This window comes from Plectrocnemia conspersa, unplaced genomic scaffold, assembly GCF_051122295.1.
Source record: "Plectrocnemia conspersa isolate PC_06_02 unplaced genomic scaffold, ASM5112229v1 ptg000012l, whole genome shotgun sequence".
Lineage (NCBI taxonomy): Eukaryota > Metazoa > Arthropoda > Insecta > Trichoptera > Polycentropodidae > Plectrocnemia > Plectrocnemia conspersa.
The window spans coordinates 1,560,973-1,583,185 of record NW_028277176.1 but is presented as its reverse complement, the minus strand read 5'-3'; the positions used below and the strand labels follow the sequence as shown (position 1 = coordinate 1,583,185).

At 30.6% G+C, this 22,213-nt stretch overlaps 1 protein-coding gene across 20 annotated transcripts in view; it reads left to right on the top strand.

Annotated features, from left to right (window-relative positions):
* Positions 1–22,213, top strand: part of LOC148227917 (uncharacterized) — a 463,346-nt gene that overhangs the window by 332,753 nt on the left and 108,380 nt on the right. For all 20 annotated transcript variants that reach the window (XM_088200610.1, XM_088200599.1, XM_088200607.1 and 17 more), the window contains one exon: positions 20,014–20,074. The gene's annotated coding sequence lies outside the window, so the exon portion shown is untranslated. The remainder of the gene's footprint in view (positions 1–20,013; positions 20,075–22,213) is intronic.

Below are 22,213 nucleotides of genomic sequence, written 5' to 3'. Positions count from 1 at the left end.
AAGGACGCACTTTATTGTGTTTGCCCAAGGACGTCCCCGGATTTATTCGCTCGGAAACGTCCTGCCATTTGTCATTGTCGTTCGTTAAACGAGGGGCACATAATCGAAGATGGCCTACCTTCGATTTGGGCCAAAATCTGTAATTCGTTCCAAAGCTCTCTCTCCTTCAAAGTCCGACTGCCCCATTGTCGCACACATACAAACACAAAGCTCCGGGAAATTTTCGAGCTTTTCAAACCCATTTATATGCACACATGAGCCTGCTTTTGATTTATTTATCCTTCGGTTTCGCAGTACGTACGTACATAAATCCGAGGTCAAAACCTCCAAACATTCCTGATCGTAAATCAAAGATTCTGGCATCGACGAAGCTCAGAAGCGACACACACAGCGAGACCGAAAGTGAAAATATATTTTTCCGCCGCGAAATAAAATAATACGTGAAAATTTTTACGCAGCTCTTCTCGCTCCCGTTTAATGAAAGCTGCGAGAGGGAAAATGAAATCTTCTTCCTTTTCGCCGCTCTTTTATGTAATGCGGAAGGCGAAATATGATCCTGGAATAGAAATATCAAGGATATCGTACGAAATTCGTTTTTTTGTGTTACAAGTCTAGCTGGATATTGTACAAAGGTTTTGGGTATTTGAGGATTTGTATTATATTATACATAGAAACAAGAGTGACCATTTATTGGCATTTTTTATTAATTTGTACAGCACTTAATTTTAAGAAATCTCATTACAAATTGAATAAATAATGTTTAAGAAAGTGTGTGGTAAAACTTAACTAATTTAGGAATGTGATGTTATTTATTGATTTAGACAATTAAACACTGAGATATCTGCGTAATATAAATATATATTTGGGTTTTAATATACAATTTTAAACTAATCTAGTTTCTCTCTCACTGATCTGCTAGTCTAATAGTCTGTGCATTTTATACGTTTTTTCCTAGTAACTTGGATGATTAAAAAAACATATTTATTTAAACTCTATATAGTCTCCACTTGCTTTAATAAGGCAAAAATATATTTTCCGGGTGACCATTTATAAGCGAAACCATGCATATTATTTCCTTCATTGTGCTTTTTGTTACAGTTATTAACATTTTTGTTATTTTAAAGCGTGGCTATTTAAAATTTAAAATAAAAAAAGATTATTCCCGTAGCAGTTTTAACCCTTTATGTGCCATTACATTTGAAATTAAACTCGCCTTATTTTTGCTTAAGTAATAAAATAAGACACTGAGATAAGAAACCTTTCCGAAGGTGTTCGAGCCAGACGTTTAAAAATATACATACTTTCTCGGAAGATCGAAAGTATTTGAATGACTAACAATTTTTTGCTGTTTTTTAATACTCTAACCGGCCGGCGGTTTTATCTTTGCTTTCGTGATCTAATAACCCGCTCTGATGAAAATAAATTACGCATAGGAACGATTTGTGTTTTAACATAAAACGGTATGCGCCAAAAAAAATTCAAGTCGAAAAATACATAGACACCCTTTTTCTGTACAAAAAATGTTACATTTTATATGTAATAAATCAATTTACTAATTAATATTACATATATAAAAGTTCATAAGTAATACTTTAATTTATCTAAGTTAAATAATACATTTTTAATTTAATATTGACAGATTTATAAATAATGTAATTTTATATTAATGAATTTAATTCAATGCGTATTTTGAGTAGCCTTTTCAAACGCACATAGGTGCTGATGACCACAGCATAGCATTGGGACCGTCGCCATGGCTCTGCCCTTACATTTTCGGTTCCATTACAGAAGGCTACTGTTGTTAATTTATCAACTTAAATTAGTTTTAAATTGATTTAAAATGATATGATTGAGACTTATACTTGTAATCAAATGGATTTGTTTTAAACGTTCATTTTTTTATATAAAATATAATACAGTATTTGATTTAGTATATTATAAATAAATATTGAATGTTATAAATGAGATCGGCGGACGAGGCCGCGCCGGTCGTCGTACGTCGTAACGTTGCTCTTACCACTGTCACGTCAGTGTGGTATTATTTTAAATAGATATGATACATATAGCAGCTTAACACATAGTGCTAGGTATAACTTTTGTAGATCCCCTAATTGTGCGTTATGAAAAATTAATACACCCTTAAGCGTCGATACAGTCTCCCGGATATAAAAATATTGTGTCACAAGATTAATGGTCCTCTCCTTGCAGGACGTTCTCTCGGTTTGGCCCTTCAGGGTTCCCGGCTGTTTGCCGTCATCTCATAATATCCTCGTCGACATTCAATATGTCATTTTTCAGTCGGAACGATACATCATCCCTTCGCGTAAGATGTTCCCGAAATTAAACCACAGAAAACCTGACATTTCGACACTCTGCACAAGATATTACCGTAACGTCACGCGCCCTTTGCTTTTTGTGCACATTCCAACACAAATTTAATAATGGATCTTGAGTTTTTGTGATGTATATTATACATCCCTTCACTCTTCATAATGTGTTATTTGCGAAACATGGATAACAACGTATTGATGACAAACATTCAATCAAAAAAGTTAAATGATGAATAGATGTTAACCAGTGTGTCAAATTAACACCAGCAAAATTTCATGCGAAAGAATCTTACGTGTATATTATTAGGGATTAGTTTTTATTACTATTTTTCAATATACTTTGTAAGTATTGAGAACTTACCCCTGTTTTTTCTTTATAAAAAGTATTTATATCTGCGGCGAGAATTTAAAGCGGGTAGTATTTCTTCAACTTTTTCAATAACGAATGTATTCATTACGACTACGCCGATTTCCGATGCCCTTTGCTGTTTGTTTTCCGCCTTTCAATTTTTTTATTTTTTTTTTCCGTCCGTTTTAACAAAATGGAATATTCAAAGTTTGTATCATTCGTCGGAAAAAAATGCTGTCATTCCTCTCACGTTTTAATAATCATCTTTGATCCTCTTTTGTGCTGTATAAAAATGTTAAATCTCTCAGTTGAATGTCGTTAGATTTACTTATTTATTTGCATAATGCGTATTATAAAAGAATGCTTCATTATATTCAAATATGTTCGGCAGATCGATACAGCAGTGATGTGATGTGGGGATGGAGAGAGTGAAATTTTGGCTAGAGTTCAACTTTCGTTATCCTTAGAACGTTGACCTCGCAAATACCTCTATTTTTCGAGCGTGACTTGTGCTTTTCGTAGCCTTTTAACGAATTGCCGACGTTGAGCATTAAAAGTTTTATAATTTAACACTTTGCAGCCCGGAATGCGTTTAATGTAGTTTGGGAGTCCCTTTTGTGAAAGTGTATTTTTTCCTAAAATTTTTACTTATTTCATATTTAAAATATTATAATATATATATATTTTATTTATTATTAATAATCACAAACTCTCATTAAACAAATTATCAGAATCCATTGTAAAATCTGCTTATAAGAGTATAAAAAACTCCAAACCTATTGTTTATAGTACTACGATGCTCTCAAATTTAAACCTTAGCTATAATAATGTATTGTTTCATATTAAATGACCGTGTTTTGCTATTTTGAGGCCGAAAAAACAGTTTATTTTATAAATACATTTAAATTAATACATGTATAGAAAAATGTAGATGCCGCTATGTGACGGAGAAGTTGAAATGAAAGATCTTGGAAGTAGGAGAGTCTTTGCTGGCATGTCGAGTTGTATTATTGTCAGCTGCAATTTCGTTTGAGCAGCTTAATCTGTAATGATGTAGTGTCTTGGTTAGGGATTGCAATTATACTGGAATTTTCAATACTGATTTTCCGAGAAAAAAACAGTCAATAACGGTATTACCGGTATTGGCAATATTATTATAATTTCAATTAATTTACCGTAAAAATAATCTGAGTACCGCTTGCATGATTTATAATATTTATTGATTAGCAAAACCAAAGCATTATAATACCCTGACAACTATTATTTCGACATATTTAATATTTTAATTAAAACATTTTCATTAATTATAAAAAAAATGGTTTTGTAAAATTTGGGCGTCAAATATTTTTCTTATAAACAATAAATCTAGATTAACTACTTCTGAATGTCTCCCAAATATTTATAGCGGGGGCCAGAACACCACTTTCCAATAAAATATATTACTTATTTTTTTGTCAGTTACGATTATCCGAAAGAATCTTATTAGAAAGAAGTACCTAGAAAATTGTAAATCTGCTTGTTTAAAATGTGACATATTTTTAAAAAAAACATTGATTATTGTCATATTTTTGTTATTAAGATATGATTTAATACCATTATTATATTTTAATTATTGTAGTTTAATGTTTTTTCACATTAAGGGGTGTAACTTTGCAGATAAAAAAACACGGTTGGAAGCAGGTAATAATTTATTAGTTAAAATACATAGCACGACAAACTATGATAGGTGATATTGTTATTCTTCGAGCGGTCGTGGGGAAGCAGCGGGGGGACGATGTCAGTGGAAGGTCATCAGAGGACTTGTAGGTGAGGCAGTGAGGGTGTAGTGGAGGTTGATCCTTCTGCTGCAGTCGTGTCTGGTGGAGTCTTTCTCTGGTGATGACGGTCCATGACCGTATGGTCCTCGTCTACGGGTCGGTCTGCGTATCTGCACATCTATCGTGTCTCTCCTTTCCTCACTCTAGATCAGCCTTAAGTATTAAGGATTGCAAAGCTAATTGACGAATCACAACCATGCAGCGACCATTCAGTCATTTGTTGCACTCGTTAATTAAAACAGCGAAATATGTATACCCCTCTAGAAAGTGACATTAATTTGATGGATATCTTTCCGAGGTTGAATTGTGCAACGGGAATATTGTAGACTTACCGTGCGTTTTGTCTTCCGGTGATATATTGTTTCCCTTATATATTCTTTAAAAACTCCACAAATTAATGTTGCAAAATAAACTTGTAGAATAGAACTGGAAATTTCATCTATTCACCATATTTCCTTGACCTTTCCCTGCATATTTTCGCTTTTATAAATATTAAGACTTATTTATTATAAATACGAAATTCAATAATCAAAATGATAATATAAAAGCTCTCACAACAAAATATATAATTTTTAAAAAAAGGGATTTATATTTGTGAAACCGTTAATAAAATTGTAGTTAACAAATAAGAACGTTTTATATCTTACTAAAAAAACGGCTATTTCATATGAAACAACCTAATACTTAAAAGATATTTAAAATGCCTATTGATAAAATTGTTTGTGGTTTAAAATTATAATTTATATTTAAATCACATTAAAAATTAGTTAATATTAACCAAAAATAATACTAATTATAAACCATAGAATCATGAGATTGATGGAAAAAGGGTTTTCGCATAGATTGTTAACAATAGACGTCGGTCAAGTACCTACTGGCCCAACGAAAGTGACGACAAAATTTGAATGAAATTTCGCTTTATCACACTCTTTAGAATTTTAGAAATTTTTATAATATCGCTTATTATAATACAACCAGACTGGTCACATTTTAATATATTATTCTTCAGTTATTTGTATACCTATAAATATTATATTTACTAACTCTAATATATTTTCAAAAACTATTTCTCCTGCATAAAATTGCGATTTTATACTCTTTTAAAAATATAACATTTTGAATTAGTATATCCTTGATAATCCCTAAAAGTATTGATAAAACCATAGATCACAATACAATTTTGGCAAATCAGATTTTGCTCGTTTTAAAATATTGCTGTTTCAAATTTATTTTAACTATAATTAGGAGTCAATAAAAAACCAACAATATTTTTATTGTTTCAATCGATAGTCCTTAACACTTGTGGGGGTCAATTTATTTGGCTACCCTAGAGACAGGCGGTACACTGGCAACACTAATTCGTTTGAAAGAACACGTTCGAGAGAATATGTGCCGAACGGCTAATTGGCTTTTATCTTTCAAAAAAGGCTTTAAAAAATATTTATAAACATAAATAGAACACATTCTCACATTATTTAGACACAAAAGACGATTTTTGTTTGGAGTAAGCGTCCAAATTATTAGTCTAATCCATTTATTGATTATAAATTTTCACCTTTTGCTTTAAAACTATATACATATGCATGTATGTTTGAGTAGCCACAACCAGATTCTACTGCGGATGCAATTGCCGGGAAAACATTTTTCCCTACGGGGGGAAAAACGACAGCAGTGGCGGTAATTACGCTAATTGCCCTTTTTCAGCGATGGTAACCCCCCACGATGATTAATGAGGGGCGTTTCAGCTGAAAAATATGAGGGATAAGCTCTACGGCGATCGGAAAGCAGCTCAACACCCCGGGGGATGATTGCCGGTTTTGATCTTTCCTTTCATGTCTTTCACGCATAATAATACGCTATATTTTTTTATTATTATGTCTATAGAATGTATAATATTTGCATTTGTGTCAGATATAGCTTTTAATCGCCGTCCGATTTGAGGCACAATGAAAAGTTATTTCAATGGGGTTCCACGATTTTGTTTATCATTGTGGAGGTGTCCATACAAAATTTGAATAGGATATTAACACGAAATCAAATATATATGTATAATTCATATAAAATTATTGTTCTCCTCCCGACACTTGATTTTTAAATTATCATACGGGGATTTACATTTTTTTTTACAAAAGCAACACTATTTTTTTCCCGTTGCAATCTAGAGCTTTTCAATCATTAAAAGATTACTACTCTTTATCGTTTAAAATATTTTTTCACACCAATAATAAATTATTTCTCATCTTTTTTCAGTGTTAATAAATATTTTCATGCCTTTAATATCATTATACAAAACACTCTGAAACAAATAATTTTGCCCACATTAATCACATTAGATTTTATTGCCCAACTGGACCTTCGTCTCGAGCAATATTCACGCATACAATTTAATTAAAGTATTTAATAACCGGTTCTTGATATCGTAGATTATTTACTAAACTGTCTAAAAAGCTCTAACTGTCAAAGCATATAATAATGTACAATTAGTTTTTTTCCACAAAATTAAATCAACAATTTTTTTTTACTAAACACACTTTTTATATCAGTTTTTAGACTTTTCAATTTCTATATATATTAAGTGAAAAACTACAGAAGAAAATTATAGCCATAATTAAAATATTTAATATATTGAAAAAATAATTGCCATGAAAGCGATACGTTTTTTATTTATTACCGATTAATTAAAATAATAATCGTAATGTCAATACCTTTATTTCTCTCATTAATATTACTATCGAAAATTCTAATAATATTGCAATCTCTAGTTACAAGCCAACAACGCTTTTATTTATGGTAAATTCAAGACACAAATTAATATATTCCCTTTTTACCAATTTTTACAATTATGTGTAATCCTGACAGTTTACTAATACAAAATTATAATTTTATAAATTGATCCTGTTGTTGCCGATATCAATGTTTATGACCAAATATTTGACTAATTGATTTTAGTTTCAGCGAACACTTAAAATATACTAAAGGTTAAACTTCTTGATTAACGATTATTTAAAGTATTTGTCGTATATGGTCCCGAGTACTGATAAAACAAAATTTTACAACTAATTGGTCTGCTTCGTTTCATGTCAGATTAACGAAAAAAAGTGTATTTGCTCGACTAAAAGCGTATATTTATCTGCAAACGATAGAAAAAAATCAGAAACAAACAGAAAACGAGGTTAATCTGCGGATCCGTCTCAAATAAACAGATCGCGGCGGATCGAATTTAATGCGGGTCAGCAAACAGACGTCCGACCTTTCGAGTGGCTGAAACTTTTCATTTTCGGATGAAAATATTTGCCCATACATCCTGATTGATGAAAACTCTTCGCGTGTGTTTTTCTTTCGATTTTTCCCGGAATTGCGCCGTAACATACAAACAATCGGACGGATAATGTGATGATAGACGGTATTCCATGACGAATATTTCTATCCGATTCACTCGGATGTGTAAAGTAATTGTTTGATTTCGATTTTGAGGTATGAAAGGTTAAATAACGAAAACATATACGCCTAAAATAATATTGATAGACATCTGATATATATGTATCATATATATATGAGCCGTTGATTTTGAAAGTGGGGCAGGTCTATTTTGTTTAAAAAAAAGAGTTACAGCTAATTTTTATTAGAAATTAATTTAAAATTTTTGTTTTTAATTAATTCTCAATCATATTTATAAATAACAGTGCAAATTTTTTACTAGTAATCAATGGTATGAATTGTTTGTTGATTTTGAAAGTGAGGCAAGTCCACTCAAAATAAAATAATTTTAATTAAAATTGAAAAGCGTGCTATGTTTGTTAGTTTTCATAGTTACAAAGAAGCTTACAATTATTTTTATCATTCTATAAGTATTGTATTGAAGTTTAATTTTAATAAAAGTGATTTTATTGATTATTATTTTGTAGAAATAAGGCCCTAAGAAACGAATAATTTTTTCACACAATTTTATATTTTTATTATTTCAGATAAATAGTTTCCTTATAATCGTTTGTGGCAGACAAAGAAAATGTTGCTCTCTCCCTCTCTACACAACTAATCATTACTCTACATAATGTAATCAAACACCTTCTAGTTTCATAACGGTTCTTAAAACTCTCCTTCGACTATCCATTATTCTTTCATCCTCATGAGATTAACTAATTGATAGCATGCCTCAACAGATATTTATAGACTGTCAATGGCATAGTTTTAAATACTATAATTATTAAACCCGATATAGATTGTTTAATATACGGTAGATGGCGCGAAGCCACGTTGGCTCTCAAAGACTCTAGAGATAAACTATTATCTATCTTACTTAAGCGTCCGCATTGCAAACGTAATAAATTCTCCCTAGACTACCCTAGAGGGGCGAAGTCAACTTCAATTTATTCGTGTCTAATATTGCTTGAATAAATTGGCGAATCTTGCAATTAAAAACAAAATTGAAGCCGCCGTCCAATTTTCTTGGAGCGAAGCAAATCATCCCTTAAACGTTCGCCATTTTTGCACCACCGCGTGGACTCGCGAGCTACACAATCAATTTACAGTGGGAGAAATTGAAAAGCGTCTCTCGGGCGACTTTTTCCATTGACAGCTTTCTTTTGTGATTTATTTACAAGTTTGGGATTTGCTTAAAAAGACACGACACGCTTTTTTCGCACGAGCACCTGCGCACGCAAACAAGAAAGACATATTTTTGTTTGTTTTATTTATTTATTTAGATAAAGCGCTTTAGGGTCTCATACGCATACAATCGGGTGTGGGCTGCTTTACATATTTTTTCACATTGCTTTACGTGAATAAACTATTGCATATTCTAAGATATTTTATATATTTTTGTACGCAACATGGTAATAAAATGTGTCCTTAAATTTATCAAATTAACCAAAAACTCATACGACTCATTTAAAAAACAATTATAATAAGTAAAAAAACTAATAACCGTATAACTTAATTTATATATAAAATCCTTAAATATACTAAAATAAATAGTATATGTTTTATTTATTAATAGCTGACTTTTGGCCTCTATATATTTGGTTTTAAAAGTTAATTATTGTTTAATATAAAATTTGTACAAAAACAATGGTGTTAAAATAACATAATAAGATGAAAAAATCAGTCATTTTTAAAACTTGGTTACCTTAACGTAATATCGCAAGTAGTCATAAAAATAGCAACATTACATTATATTTTTTTATAAAATATACTGAGGATGTTTTTTTTATAGAGAAAATATATATTTTTTACTTTAAAACCCCTTTATAAATGCTTAAATGCGCATTCAAGATTATATTTTATTATTATTTTAATATCAGCTATTTGAGATATTTAGGATTTTATTTATTTATTACTTATTTTATTAATTTATGTAGCTATTTTTTACACTAAACACACATATAATATATAGCATTAACAGAAAATAAAAAATACTTAATATTATAATTTATTTCTAAATGCACGAAGGTGTTTTTTTTTGTTTCGTTTAGGAAGTATTTTTGTGAATTGTCCTGAGAATATTATTATACAAATTCACAAATCCGTACATAATTCCTCTGGCCGTACTCGTTTTCTTATACCTAACTGTCCTTAAAACTTATATATAAATATTAAAACATTCATCTTCAATATTTCTTGAACACCTAACCATTCCAATCTATCAATCATACTTCTACAACTAGTAAATCTATTTTTATTTGAAACTACTCTTATTGGCCTATTAAGAAATTTTTCTATATAGCATATATAATATTATTGCACAATAATTAAAGTAAGGTAATATTATATAATACTATTATACATTATTTTATAAATAGATTAAGATATTTCTCACAAATACCTGCTGATGAATAGCACAATGAATACTCAGAGGCTGTGAACACATCTTGCATTTTCACAAGTCTCATATATTCTTTTTTTAAATTACATATTATTTTTTTATGTATTTTTTTCAAAAACTCCTCTCTAACTCGGTCTAGTTTCCCAATTCATTTTTTATACAAATAATTGTTAAGAAAAAATTTTGATAATGGCTCATATATATTTAAAAAAAACATTATGGTTATTGAAATTTTTCATTGTATATACATGTATACCTTCCATTCCGGAATATAAGCAACACTCATATATACATTGACATCTGAAGTTCGCACACTTCTTTAGAGACATTTTTGCTGTGTCTTTCGCTACCATGATGATGGTATTTAACCTCATCTGTGTCAAATATATTAATTTTAATCCAAAACTGTATTTTGTGGCGATTGGCCATTTTCATGCATACTAGACGAATTTCTTTAATCAATAACGATTTTTTGGCAGGTATACGACTGTATACACCTCCTTAGACCCTCATCTATATACATATTTATCGAGTGTTTCGCAAAAACTGGGCAATTTATAGTAAAAATGTAATTAAAATACATATATAATTTTGTTGTCAATGCATAAGTGAATTCGAATATTTGAAATTTACTAAAATTCTAGTAAAATAAATAAATTAACCCTTCAGTGTGTATTATTATAAATTATTGGTAAAAATCACTGCTCGTCATTTTAAACAGGTTCAAATCCCACATGAGTCCTTATTTTTATCGTTTTTGGTAAATCGGCCCAATATATTTAAACTTAATTACACACTTAACGGTTCAAATCCATTAAATTCGCAATTACCTACACACGCTCGATCAAATCGACGAAACAATTCCGGATAATATAATTTCACAAACACACAACATAAATTTAATCGCCAAAACGATTCATGCTTTGCTTATCGTTGATTACGTGTTAAGTTATTACACACGTGGCCGGCTATATTATAAATAATATACAAAAACGTTCGGTCGTTTACACAAATCGCAATAACGAGTAAATTATTGCGCAAGCGAGTGGCTAACGCGACCCACACACGCTCTCGCTTATCCTCCGTTTAATTCGCGATAACGAAGCGCGTTCGTGATTGAATGTCACGAATGCTCGTAAAGCGACCGACACACGGGTCCGAACTTTGCGTTATTCAGACGTCGTAAACGCAGGTAAACCGAGCGATAAAATCTAAGGTAGTGAAATTCCGACAAGGCGTGATTTCATTCAGATTTATTATTATGTTTGCTTTGCATAGATTCAACTAGCTTTGCCACCTCGCCTAATTTTATATAGAAATGCTTTTTTATTAAAGCGGACGAAGCACCGCCGGTCGTGTGTCTCCTCGCGGTCCGCCAAAGAATATTCTACATCACTGTAATTAGAGTGCCGCCTAGTTTCGACAAATACAATATCAAAGGCGCTTAAGATAAATCGCCTTTTAAACAGAACACAATATACTTGAAACCGCCATAATTTACGTAGTCTATAAAGTCTAGACTGGTGATCCAGAGGCCGCGGGTTCAAACCACGGCAGCAGATTTGAGTTTTATGGTTTTTTAAAAGCGATTTTATTAAAAGCAGCTTCAGCTGAAAAGTGACATTTATTGATTATGAATTATAATAATAATTCATAAATATTTTATAGATGTCACTGATTTCCAGACTCTCAGTCTGATTATGTCCGATTCACTTACCCAGTTACTTTGTTGTAACGCATTGGGTTTATGCCTGTAAGATTACGACGAAAGAATAGAAAATAAACATAAGCAAATGACGTTTATATGACCACGTAATCATAAACATTAACCAGTGTGGCTAAAATTTCTATAACCGTTTGACACCACTGAACAATATATTTGTACTCATTGAAACGCGCGGTTATGAGATCATATGTCATGCTCAAGACAAAAACGTTGTTTTAATGCATTCGCGTGATCGTGAATCAATACGACTTATTCAAAAATGTTCAACATATAAGGAAAAATATACATACGCTATTTCATTGTTGAAATAAGCCATTTCACGATTCGTTAAAGCTACTCGCAGAAAACATATGAAAGGGTTAGTGAGCACTAAAACTCTGAAACACACTTTGCTACATTTCTAAGCATTTTTCATTACTAAACTGTTTCTCATTTTTGCATGAATTTTTTTTATTGATTTGTGGAATTGTTTGAAATTTATCAGCAACCTCACAAAATACAACAGGGAGGCTATGATTCCTTTAAAATTAGACGTTTACTAATAAGCTTACGATTATTTTTTTGAGAATAATGATATTGATCATTAGTCTCAGTTTATTCAAGGTATGGTATATAATTTTTAATATTTTATTTTAATTAAATTATTTCTGAAAACACCAATGGTACGTGTAGTATCGCAATTTAATTAAAAATCCCAGTATGTGTAAACAATTTTAAACATTTTTTTTGCCCTTTGCCCAGTTTTTTAACAAAAACCTTTCATGCGTATTTGTACTTTTTCAATATCAAATATTTACCTCTTCATAAAATTTTACGATGCTCGTTCCAAAAATATAATTCCATTTATTTTTCCTTCACTGATATCACTGAATTTATGCAAATTGCTCAATGAAAAATAACAACGCACCTAAATTAATTAGCCAAACAGTAGCGAGCGTGTATGGAGGTGTTGTTGCTTTTTGTTTGCATCGAACCTATGCCCTATGGATAGGAAGCTCGTGTACCGCCAACTTTCTCGTCCCCGGTGTATCTTCTTTATTCTTTTACGATTAGCACGCAAGTTTAGGGTTTATTTCCCTCACGGCGGGTATTCGTACGCTTTTATACCCTCAGCTTACTGAATATGTATGCGAGCAACCCCCAGTGCTAATAATACCCCCGAGTTTTATTACCGAATCGAATGCTTGCTTTTTTCCTACTTTACAGTATAGATGACTTTGGTGGAGTCTTGGACTCTAATTTATTGCACTCCTTAAAGCGATCAAATTAGGTAACTTTATCTAGAGAAAAATAGCACCATCTTGAATCCCTGAATAATGGATAAATACCCCTTGATGATTTTCAAGGAGAAAGGACAAAAGATACTGCATTTAAGATACAAGTTAATATGAGAATGCTTATAAACGAATAAAAAATCCGAAGGACTCTTTTCTTTAAAACAACAGCTTAAAATGTAGATATTAGTTAGACTGAATTTAAGAGAAATAAAACAACAAACATCTAAAAAGCGAGATTGACTAAATTTCTAACATTAAACTTGAAATTATCAATTTGAAATTAAATACGCTTTAAAATACTTAGATAACTTAAAGTTAGTATTACTTTTTGTAAATTTATCGTGGTAATATACTGCAATGAGTTGTTAGCGTTTACCGATTATAATAAAATGCAAAACAATCTAGGACCAAAGGGTGAAAAAATGATTTTCATGAATGAAACAAAATTATGTAACTCTTCTAAACAAACCTTTAGATGTTTTTTTATTCAACAATTGCATTGGTTAATTTTGACTATTTTTTTGGCACGCCCCTGGTGCCAAAAATGCGATTGTATGTGCGTTTTTTATAGTATTTGTGTTTTTTTTTGTTAGAAATATTGATTATAAAATTTAAATTAGCGGATAAATATTTTTTTATATCAAATCAAGATTATGGGAACTCCAATGAAACGGTTTTATATAGTTATATTTTCACTAATTTATTATTAATAAATTATATCCGAAAACATTTTCTCCTATAAAAATATATTCACACTAACAAAAATATAATATAATTTTATATAATTTAATATTTGTAAAACCAATTTCATCGATTGGAGAAAAAAGCCTAAATAAAAAGGTCAACATAAGGATTTAGTTAGGATGAGTCACATATTAAAAATTAAGTAACGTGCTTAAGTCTAAACTTCTGGAAAGACTTATGAGTTGGAAAATTATGAACAAAATGAAAATATCCCAAAGGACCATTCCATGCTGGGCCATTCAAGTTAAGAGATCGTTTACGCAAATCTGAAATAAACGACGCCACAAAAGCATAGAGTAACCGAATATCTAAATCATTTTAATAGATTTTGTAATAAATTTGTTTACATACATATATCTTATATTATCCTACCCTTGCAATATCATCCAGTCTATCCTTTACACTTCAAGTAAAATCTGAATAATTCCGAAATTATTTAGAATTATTTCGAGTCAGGTGTTAATATCCGACGGTTCGTTCAGCTCTTGTAACAGTTTCTCTGGAGGCTCTTATTGAGGCATTTATCGTACGTGACGTGAACGTTAACGTTTCGCTCGATTTACGGCGCGCTTTCGTATTCATTGCGTAAATTTGGCCAAATGTGTGTTTGTATGCGTACTTCTCAAGTATGCCTGAAAACTTATTCTCACCCCCACAAACGATACAGTCTCTTAATATTATCAGCCAAAACACCTGATTCTGTATCACACCTGCTCCGTCGGGAGATATAAATCATAAAATCTAATTTTAGAAACTCGCCACAAATCCGTAGACGATAGCCGCAACCCTTTTCGGTGGATGGAGGTTTCATACATAATATAGTAGCTTAAACCGTGGATGCTTTTTGTGTGTGTTTTGTGCATATCTGCAATCTGTTTTGTTATCTTTGAACATCCCCGGAGCTGCTAAAGTAACACGCGCTGAACGTGTTAAAAGCAACAATATTTATTCGACCGAAAATGGGTTTTTATTAATTGAATATTGTGTACTCGGCTAAATTGGAATACTTTTCAAAGAGTCGTTGACCTGATTGTAGGCAGCTTAATAAAATATCTGAGGCAGTATTGAAATCTACATTAAGAATGAGAAAATTATGAATAATTGGAAATCTTCTCAAAGAGGATTTAAATTATTCGTAATGCGTATGAACAGCCCTGGAATAATTGGGAAGAATGAGGTTTTTGCTCTAGTTATATTATATTCATCTGTAAAACAATTCTAATATTATTAATATTCTAAATTAATATAATAAACATAAATTCCATGATATTCTTAATAGTTGATATTATTCAGATAAAATATTTTTAATATATCGTCGATTATATTTTTAAATCGTTTTTCCACAGTTTTGCTCAAATATGTTTTAATAACACTTTAATGATTTCTTGTAATATAAATTGATTTTAGACTAGTATATTTTAAACACATTTTAAATTATTTATTGAGATTTACATAATCTACTTATCTACATTTATCCATCAGATAATTGTATTTTTGAGGTAAAATTATATGAATGATAATTTTATCGAAACTGTGCGAAACTTTCTGTTGTACAAAAAGTGTTTTTATTTTATAATATCAAAATCGCTACAACGGTTTATAGTATTTTTATACAAAATAAAGTATATATGTATACGAAATATGATTAAAAAGTATGGTGAATAATTTTATTACGAACAAAGTAATAAGCCTAGATCAAATTTGAATTAATCTTCTTCAAAGTACTCTCCTTGGCTAGCGATGCACTTATCCCAACGTTGATTCCATGATTGTAAGTATATCTGGAAGGCTTCTTTCAGAAGAGCCTTCAGTTGCTTCATCGTGGCTCTCTCAATGTCGAGAATGGTGGCAAAACTTTTTCCTTTTGGCACGGTTTTTATTTTTGGGAAGAGCCAGAAGTCACATGGATAGATAGAGATAGACAGGAACTCTTTTTTCGGCCAAAAATTCGCGGTTCAGAAGCGAGGTGTGGCACGGCGCGTTATCGTGATGAAGGAGAAACCCATTGACCCCTTTTTCTGGTTTGCCAAAATGTTACAGTACACCCTTGTAATATTCAGAATTAACAGTGGTTTCCCTTGGAACGAACTTTGGTCGCACTATACCCTCACTATCGAAAAAAAACAATTAGCGTGAAGGTGAGGTTCGACTTTGACTAACGTCCATGTTTATGGCGAGGAGAGCTACTCGCTTTCCACTGGAAACATTGCATTTTCGTCTTAGGATCATAGCTATACGCGCAATTTTCTTCTCCAGTTATAGTTTTGCTCATGAAGTCCGATTCTGCATCAAGATGATCCTTCAATTGTGTACAAACTGTCTCATTTGCAAATTTTCGGTTAAAATGCTTTGCAACGGACCCTTATGAGATTCATCGGTAAGCTTTCGAATAGTCAATTTCCTGTTTGAATAAACCATTTTTGAACCTTTTTGCACGTTTTCGTCTGTTTTTGATGTCAAAAGACGTTCCGACAGTTGCTCGTCTTCAACTGACACATTTCCACTTTTAAATCGCTCATACCACTTGTGAACAGTCTTCAGAATCACCACTTTATCGCCATACACTGATTTTACCATTACATGAGCCTCTTTGCTACTTTTTTGCAACTTGAAACAAAACTTATTGTTAACGCGTTGTTCGAAATCCATGATGCGCGACAGACACGGTAAACACGACCTCACTCTTCCGGCTCTAAAAGCCGGCCAACAAATCACAACTTGTACAAACTTGACACTGACTATCTCAACGGATCAGACTATTGAACTTATTACTTCAAATGAATGTAGCGGCAGCAGTTGCTGGCGTAAAAATTCATTCCCTGTAATTTTTTATCGTACCTCGTATACATATTTATATTTTATTATGAATATCTTAACCATTTTTCATGACTAATTATATCACAAAAGTACTAAAATAAACTAAAAATAAATTTGATAACTTTTTTTTTTTTTAAAACAAATCTTATCATTATGACCTGCAATAATAAACATTTTATCAAAAAACATTACGTGGGATAGAAAACCATATCAAATATTTTATCTTCTTTGAGTGGCGCGTTTAAATGTAGCCCAAATACTAAAATTTTCTAATCATAATAAATTATCATTTAAACTAAAATATTTTAGTGATAAAAATTTGACCATTTATGACATCTTTGTTGACAATAATTAACAATACGTGAGAAAAAAACCTTGATTTTAGCAATATATTTGCACTAAAAATATCTTTATTGTATGACTGACTATTATTATAAAATAATCTTAATGAATAATCACAGATATATTTATTATAAAAAATTTAATAAAAATAAAAAAACATTTTAAATTACACATTATGTCAAACGTGCTATTTTTCTTCATAATTTATATTTTTGCTACGATTTTAATTTATGTGTATTTTTCTTGATACAATAAATTGTAATCTTAAAGGAGTTGTAGATAATTTAAATAGTAAATTAAGTATTATAAAAATATGGTTAAAAAAGAATGTACTTAAGCTAAATGAGAATAAAACTAAATGTATGATTATTAAATATAAAGGTATGTTAGATAATAATATTAAAATAATTATAGACAATCTATTAAAGAAATAGTTAATAATATAAAATATTTATGAGTAATTGTAGATAAAACACATAATTTTTAATAATTATAATAAGAAAATTTCCAAATTTTTTTTGTCATAATGTGATGTCATTTTTTAAATGGTAATAACATTGGGCAAAAAGGCTCAAATGATTAATTGCGACGCTTTTAGTTTATTCCGTTTATTGTCACGTACGGTGCGCACTAGCCGGCATTAAAAATGTTTTGTTTTAACGACCAGTGCGTTAATTTCAATAAAAACTTTTAAATGGATTGGTCACTGTGGATCCCATATATTATCATCGTTGAACAAGAGATTTTGCAACTGAAAGAATAACTTGACATAATAATTGAAAAAAAATTAAGGACCACTGGTTGGTGACTACTCTATTTCATATATATACCACTGATTTTTCGTTTTGGTGAATAAATATAATTTAAATCACAATACTGAATTTTCGGCGCGTTTAAATGTAGCCTTATTGTTACTTTTCTCACACCTACATATCATTCAATCTAAAATATATATATATGTATTTTTTATTATACTTCACGAAAAATGCGGTTAATTTATTTATTTTCAACTTAATATAAACTTCATACTCATACATTTTGGTTTTTTACTTGTTTTTTTAAACATTTAATCTATAAAAACCCTCCCTTGAATTGCAAGTCCAGTCAAAAACAAATTTTCAGACACCCTACTGTTCGGAATCATTTTTATCGTTACTCGTTTGCACTAACGAAGACATCCGAAAAATAATTTAAACCACCCTTTAACACCTTTTAATTAACGCTGTAAGATTTTCCCCCAAGCACCCTAAAAAATCTTTCCTTATTCGTTGATTTTTCATTTTCATCATATAAAAAAAATAAAGTGAAAAATGCGACCCTTGTTGTTTTAATAAAGCTAAATTTGAGCTCCCCGGGGAGTCCAAAAATCGATTAGCTTATCATATCAACGCCGGTGTAAGTTTTCCCTTTCGGAATATTAAGACGCCAGGATGTAGAACGAGAACCTTTATCGGCGTTTTGATCCTGCCGATATCAAGTCTAATTAGGAGCTAACGGCAAGGGAAAAGGAAAACAACACGAGGATGTTTTGCAGCGCGCAATATTATTATATACGTAATATTCTCGGGGGGCGTGTATCGTTTTATTTAATTTCATACGAAACGGACACGCCCTTGGAAAAGGGTCATAAATAAGGGCGTCCGGCTAAATGGATTTTTTTCTGCGGCTACGAACGCAGCGCGAATTAAAATTTGCTCCTTTCGGATGCGGTGTGGGATATTTTATTTATATTTATGTTACCTTAGTTAATGTGATGAATATCCAATAAACTTTTAAGGTGTTTAGTATCGATTTATATTATTCAGTGAATAAATTATAGAGCTTTCTTTAATATTTCACGCCTTAAAGTATTATATTAAACGGAGCAGAATTCTCTTATAACGTATTTATGTCCTAGCTTATAATTTTAATACAGATGACCCAAAAATAATATTTGTTACATACTCACATTTTAATATTTAAAAAAATATAAATATAATAAAGTACTAAATAAGTTAATCTTTATCTTAAGTAATCCAAAATTTATTATTATTTTAAACAATATTTAATGATTATAAAATTCTGTAGATTGCAATCACTTTTATATAGTATTTCATTAGGTAGTAATTCAGCATAAAACCTTAACAAATAACAACTTTTTTTCATTCATCGTGTCATTTATTAAACCAAATTTTCGTTCTCATTTTTCTTTTGAAAGCAACCTTGAATGACTTTATTTTAATCCGCTTTTTATCCCCCGTTTTAGTATGCGAGTCATACGTTACCCGACCTTAAAAATACGACAATCTATTCCACACACAAAGGACGATATTCTAAAGCCGCATCCTTGGAAAATTGCTTATTTTCGCATCACTGCCATCCGACGCTAATCACAGAAGTCGAAGGGTATACAGTTCATTGTTGCCTTTATATCTAAACCGGTACACCAAAATACTTATCTTATTTGTCAATCGATCTGTATTGACTGAAGAAAATGAAAAACCTTTCCTCATTCCGAATGCAAACCCGCCCTTACAGCGCCCCCTTCAAAGATAATTTGACCCAAAGAGGGACACGAATTTCGGTCGTAATCCACCCGAATCGGGTATTAATAATTTAAAGTTTGATAATGTCGAACTTTCGATACGTCCCTTGTATCAGCGGAGTATGATTTAGCCCGGAATACGGAAAGCATACCGATAGTTATCTTTAGATGTTGAGTAAACTGTTACAAGCACGAAATGTATACTAGTAATAATACATAATGACCTCTGAATTATGTGTGTTAATTTATTTTCCTTATTGTTACAGATGGCGTGACCTGAGTCTCTGTTGCTGCTAAGGGTCATTTCGGATCGTGTAAATAATTTTCGTAAGTAAATCATAATTATTATTAAACTAATATAAGCTGATTACTTTGTGTATCGTTAGTACATGTTGATACATTGTACGATTTATTAGTAATTATTTACGAGAAAGTGGTCTTCAGCTGCATAGAATTAAGTAAACTTGATTAATAATTGCATCATATGAATCATGTGATTAAGGATTAATCAGAGTAACTCTATTATGGTTTTCGATTACCTAAAATGCTTTATAATACAAAAAAACTGAACTAATCGGCGGTAAATTGCTAGTGATTAATTGCTGGCGGTGAATTGTGGACAATAAATTTTCCTCGACTAATCGTTGTTTATTGATTTTCCGCATTATTTGTCTTTTAATTATTAGGATCTTATTTAAAAATCTTTGAGACTTATGTACTTATTCTTATTAACTTTTTTTTAAAATGCGATACAAACAATTTTAGCTCCTCACTTAAAAATATTTTTGAGAATGTAACTTATTTGAATTTTATAACACATTTATTTTTATAAACTTATAAATTTACATATTAGTATATAGATATAGATATCTGGTCTGAAGTAAAATGGAGAGCAACTGTTTTTTCGTTTTTTTTGGGATCGTCTCGGTCGAAACTAAGTGTAGCTCCGCTTAGTGCAAGTATGGTTGAAATCTCGTGTCTTTGAATTCGGAAGCGAAGTTATGGAAAAGTCAAGTTCTGGCTTATAAATGTTAGAAGTAAGCTTACAAGAAGGTTTTCGCTTTTCCTACTCTCGACCTTCTGGCCAATGCAGTAATTCGGGGCGGAAACAGACTATTTTTTATTGAATACATATTTAAATAAAGTTTTTTTCGTAATGGTTATTATAAAGAAACGAATTGCCAATTATGTAAATCATGTACTTTTCATTTGACTTTGTGGAGGTTATATCCTTTGTTCCTTTTTTGCAAAGTGCGTTCTTATCAGCTCAAATATCAAATATAGAAAGTTTCAAACAACTAAAACAATTAGTCATTGCAACAAATTTGTTCTCACGCTTAAAATGTGGTCCTGACAATTTCAATATTATTGTCTCTAAAACTCTTAATCTTGTTTGAGACCATTTTACAAAATTTTTATCTTTTTTTCTTCAAGAAACTGATTTAAAGTTAATAAATCAAATTTCTCTTTTTTAGTGAATTGATTAAGATTTTTTAAGTTCTTGACAATAACATTAGGAATTAACAATTTTTTAAATTGCTTCTTAATCTTATTTTAAAAATATTGGTTTTAATTGCTTCTTAATATTATTTTTAGAAATCGGTTAGCGGTAATCAAAGAGAAAAAGAACAACAGTATTATTAGCAGGGTATAATATATTGTCAAAAGCGTTTCCTTTCCAAACAAAAAGTAGTGTTTTTGGAAGTATTTATAGGTGATTAACACCTCGGAGCGGGTGTTCTATTAGGTGGTCCGTGCAATATTTCAAAATATTAACGCAATTGTTTGGTCAAAAGATCTCTCTTCCATTGTGTGAAATACCGTGTAGTACCTTACTCTCTAAATTAGAATGACCTCTCAATTACAACAAATTTGCAGATGGTCACTTGATATAAATAGAACAAATATATATTTATTTATTTTTTTTGCTTTCACTACCTCCAATATTTAATTGCACTTATTTAGGGGTAATTTACCACGTTACCATGACCACTGCGTTATCTGATTTATTATAAGATTCTAATTAAATTATTTTCAAGATTTTTTTAATTTTAAATAAATAATGATTAAATTTATTTTAATAAATTGGTTAAATTTAATCATTGTTTAAAGTCCATTTTTCTAGTAATTATATAGAATTGCTTTGAGATATTTAGAATTTGATTTGTTTTTATTTCCAAATTTCTCGTCTTATATTTTAAGATGTATGAAGATTTCTAAAAACTTGTTTTTATATGTATTCTAACATTATATACCTATGTATTAATTGTATAATATATAATCCTAAAAGCTTCGAAAATTTGATTTTCAATTTTGAAAAACCGTCTAAAGATATTTATTATTCACATTTGTTTATATTTCATATAACATACATAAATATTTTATTAAAGTAAGAAAAAAAATATTAGAAAAACTTTTTCTTAGATTAAGACCCCAACTCATAACAACCGAGCTATCGAGTCGTAA